This window comes from Pituophis catenifer, unplaced genomic scaffold (assembly GCF_029215685.1).
Source record: "Pituophis catenifer annectens isolate HBS135680 unplaced genomic scaffold, rPitCat1.0.hap2 SCAF_5, whole genome shotgun sequence".
NCBI classification, from domain to species: Eukaryota; Metazoa; Chordata; class Lepidosauria; order Squamata; family Colubridae; genus Pituophis; species Pituophis catenifer.
This window is the reverse complement of record NW_027256885.1, coordinates 72,155,957-72,160,999: the sequence shown is the minus strand read 5'-3', so window position 1 is coordinate 72,160,999 and position 5,043 is coordinate 72,155,957.

Here is a 5,043-nt window from a genome sequence, read left to right as displayed (position 1 = left end):
ATCCGGCCGAATGAGTGCAGAGGGGTATCACGTCAGGGTCACCAGATGTTGTTTTGAGGAAGAAAGACGCATAGGCAGGAAGAAGGTTAATGGGAAGGCACCCAGAACAGCTTCTGGGAGATCCCTTTTATTGATCTCTACAGTCTTCGTGGCAGAAGCTGATTCGTTGATCAAAGTTCACTTGTAGTTGATTGGCTAAACAAAGCTCATGGTATGGCTATGCTATCCATGTGGACAGCTCATGGACAGCTCATGCTTTTCCTGCTGCAAACAATGGGATATGCTTACATGACAAACCTCATGTTTTGAGACTTCCTGAGATAGGATCTTTAAGGATCATTGTGCTGATGTTTGCATTCCTCAGCATGGTTTGCCAGCTACTGAGAAAGCAACCACCCCCACACAGTTGTCTCCTGAAAAAGCACCTTTGGGACATAAATCATAAGATAAAACCAACAAAGTTATAATCATAAGATGCCAGTAGGAGTATGTAATAGAAAAGATGAGAATATGAGGACAATGAGATATTCAGGGATCCCCATTTTTCTAAACACATTTTACAGCTTGATATGATCAACACAATAAAAAGCCTTTTTATCATTTTCATAATGCTTCATCATGACATTTGTTGCTATTCTTTGGCCTTCTCAGTTATCCAGTGTGTATTATCAGCAATAATTTAGAAGCTAAACAGAGGTGTTAAATTGTTCAAATTGTGAGTTATTATTTATAGTGAACTTATATTACAAAATCTTTCTGTTTTCCAAAATTGCTCTTTGCTTGCTTTAGGGATTCTAGTTTTGTGTGTTTCTGTGTGTGTGTTTCTTTTACTGCTTATTTGTATGTTCTTTTTAGTTTTTCTCCTTTATTAACAAGATTCTTGTTTAATTTAATTATTCACTCCTCTCTAGCATGGAAAAATTCCCTTAACTTCACATTAGCTAGACCAGTGATGGCGAACCTTTTCGGCACCAAGTGCCCAAACCGGAATGCATGTGTGCGCCGGAGCTCCAGAAACTCGAAGACCAGCTGGCTGGTGTGCATGCATGCATCGGCCACCTGGTGTTCTGGTTTCCGGCGCACGCATGCACACCGGACAGATGGTCTTCGCATGCGCTGGAGCACCGGAAACCCGGAAACTAGGTGGCTGATGCGCGCATGCGCACCGGCCAGCTGATCTTCGGGTTTCTGGGGCTCCGGCATGCCAAAGATCAGCTGGCCAGTGCACATACACCAGTGGTGGGTTTCAAAATTTTTTACTACCAGTTCTGTGGGTGTGGCTTGGTGGGCGTGGCATGGCTTGGTGGGCATGGCAGGGGAAGGATACTGTAAAATCTCCATTCCCTCCCTAATCCAAGGGAAGGTTATTGCAAAATCCCCATTTCCTCCCAATCAGCTGGGACTTGGGAGGCAGAGAATAGATGGGAGAAGGGCCAGTCAGAATTTTTACTACCGGTTCTCCGAACTACTCAAAATTTCTGCTACCGGTTCTCCAGAACTGGTCAGAACCTGCTGAAACCCACCTCTGGCATGCATGCACTGGAAACCAGAAGAGCAGCTGGTAGCAGTGTGCGTGCCCACAGAGGGGGCTCTGTGTGCCACCTCTGGCACGTGTACCATAGGTTCGCCATCACGGAGCTAGACAATGCTTGCTCTCCACTCAGCTGTCAGATTTTTGGCTTTACTAACTATATAGAGACATTCAGTGGTGGGATTCAAGTAATTTAACAACCTGTTTTTCCTAGTGACCAGTTGGGTGGGCGTGGCTGGGGTGTGTGTCATGTGACTGAGTGGGCATGGCCAACTCGACGTCACTCACCGCAAGGTGGGGCAGTGCAGGTGGGCTGATGCTGCAGAGACAGGCAATTTCCTACATACCATTCTGAGCCCCTCCCCCCCCCTTGGGCTGACAAAATAGAAGCCCATCTAAAGATTGGAATGGGTAGGTGGGGGAAAAAAACAAAACACCCACTCGGTCCGTACTCAGCAGCACGACGGTGAATCTCTCTTCCAGCTCGCCCAGTTCAGGCATCGGGAGCTTGAGGTGCTGATTGTGTGCCCTGAAGTCCATCTGCTGAGAGTCCATGCTCCCCACATTGCCCATGGCAATGGCCCTTCCTCGGGGAAGGGGAGTGGGGGAGATCGGTCCACCTCTCTACCCGGGTTTCTCCTGCCGGATTTCAAGTTCCAAACCATTGCCACTCATTGGCTCTGGCTGCAGCTGACCATTCAGACCCCAGAGGCCACCAGCGAGCTTGTTAAGGCATGCAACATGCTGCCGCTTAAGCTCCCGGATTCCCTGCATGAGCTCTGGAAGTTGAGTCATTCCCTGGCTGCTCCAGTACTTCTTCCCTACCCAGTCAGCCTGCTGGTGGCCTCTGGGGTCTAGACAGTCGGCTGCAGCCAGAGCCGGACTTGGAGGAGCAGCAACGGTTTGGAGCTTATTAAGGAGGACCCAGCCATGCATATTCCAGCCCGGGATGCTTGGAGTGAAAAGCATGCAATATGCTGCTTCTAAGCTCATGGGTTCCCCGCACGAGCGCTGGAAGAAAGGGAGTCTGATTGTGGTGGGGAGGAGGAGGAGGCGGAGGAAGGGCTTTTCCAAGGCAAGTCCTAGAGGGAGACAGAGATCAGTGTGCCTTACCTCCCCACAGCTCTAATTCTTAAAAATTTGGGGGGGGGGGGTTGCGTGCATGGGGCTCTGGGGGAATCAGTGCCTGGAGCGAGAGGAGAGTACAAGCTGACTGGGTGCGGAAGGAGTACTGAAGGAGTGGGCTTTTTGCTTTTTTCCCCCACCTCCCCATTCCAATCCAGCACGGCACAGACAGCCCAATGGAGGCGGAAAATGGGGGTTTCCGTTGGCCCTTCTATTTTTTCCCCCTAGCCTCCTTTTGCCAGCATGTGTCAGGCAGGCTCAGCAGGCAGTCGTGATCTTTAGATGGGGTTTTATTTTGTCAGCCCAAGGGGGGGAAGGGTCTCGGAATGGTACATAGGAAATCGCCCTATCTCTGAAGCATCCATTGTTTGCCAGTGGGCAGGCAATGAGGAGGAGGAGGCGGCGGCCAGCCAGTGTCTCGGGGTGGAGAACAGGTCGCTCCCCGAGTGACCGAGTCATGGCCAGCTGCACCAACAAAGGGTGGAAGTAGCCTCCTGCCATTACCTGCTGCAAAAATCTTTTTAAAAACCCTGACTGTCAGGCAGTGAAACCCAGAAAGACATGAGGTGCAGGAGAATCAGCCCCGGCTGCTTGTCTCCACCGCAGTGCTTCCCGGACATGGCTTACAGCTCCGAGCCCAAAGCAATGGGAGGCGAGGGTTGCCTTGAGCGCAAATATACCATGACGAAGGTGGAATGCTGTTGCTGTGCAAGGCACCAGGAACCTAGGCTTCCTGATATAGTAAAAAGCACACAATTAGTCCCAAAACTAATTACTATTACTAAAAACTATGAGCCTTGGTGGTGCAGCGGACTAAAGTGCTGTTAAGTAGCACTTAGCTGCCAGCTGCCTGCAATTACTGCAAGTTCAAATCTCACCAGGCTCAAGGTTGACTCAGCCTTCCATCCTTCCGAGGTAGGTAAAATGAGGACCCGGATTGTGGGGGCAATAAGCTGACTTTGTATAAAAAAGAACACTGCTTACAGGGGGCCAAAAGCCCTACTAAGCAGGTATATACAAAAGGATGAAGGCTATTGCTTAACACATTGTAAGCCGCCCAGAGAAGGGTGGCATATAAATCGAACCAATAAATAAATAAATAAATAAATAAATAAATAAATAAATAAAACCCTTTTTTTATTTTAACGGCTGTGAATTCCTTTCATTCACAGCACGTGCTGAATCACCAAGAGTTTATAAATAGTCCAACATAAGTCAGCAACAGTCCTTCGGATAAGGCTGGTAAACACCCACCTTTATCTTCTTTGACATGCTGCCAAAGACCTAATTGGCAATTATCTTGGCAAGGCCACACAGAAACACAGAGTCACAAACGGAGCTTCAAAGTACAAACCAACACCATCCACAACGTTGCTTCCTGCAAAGGCCCATGTGCCTTTGCTCTTCCTTTATGTCTTATGGGAGGGGCCAATCATCTCCAAGCCTTACTCCTGAGTTGTCCCTTTTGTTTTAACTGTTCTTGCCTTCTGGCAGCTCTGCGCATGCGCGCACTAGGAACAGGTTCCCCCTGTTCCTCTGGCTCTCTGATGTCCGACTCTGGAGGCTCCGGAGTCCGCATATAATTCCCAGATGGCCCTGGCCCCATCTCTGCCTCCAATGCAGAGCCCTCATCCGAGCCTTCCCCAGACTCCAGGACTGGCCCATGTTCCTCCCCAGCCTCCTCACTGTCCGACTCTGCTGCCAGCTCCGCAGGCTGCTGGTGGACCACAACACCATGTGGGAGGCCATGGGGAAGGCAGGCAAGCAGGCTGGGCTGCGGGAGCCGCATGGAAGGCCGTGGGGAAGGCAGGCAAGCGGGATGGGGGCTGCATGGGAGGCAGCATGGTGAGGAGAGAAGGAAGGATCACCAGGCAGAGATCAGCTGGGCCGCGTGGTCAAGGCAAGCAAGGGAACCAGAGAGCAGCAGCAGCTATGCCACAGGTGTGACTCTAGGCGAGCGGCCAAAGCCAGCGAGGAGAGATAAGGACTGATTGTGAGGGGCGGGGTGTGGCGGTCAGCCAGTGGTGGGATTAGCTGGTTCTCCGAACTGCACAAAAAATTAACAACCGGTTTGCTTAATCAGGTCCGAACCGGCTGAATCACACCTCTGGAGACATTAGACTTGCCTGTTGCTGTCTCTTCTGTTGCCTTTGGCCCTTCTATTCTTTATAGGATCTCAAGCCTCCAAATTGCTGAATAGCTGCAGGCATGTTTCTGGAAGTCTGAATGTTCCTTTTAGACCATGAACGTGTCTGTCTTCCATCACAGAAACATACTACAGTTGCTTCTTTGAAAAATAGCAATTCTACTCTCCCCAATGAACCTCAGCTTCCACTTTTCCTCAAACAACTGCTAAAAAGCTCTAGTACCAGAATGTCCCCTTTTAA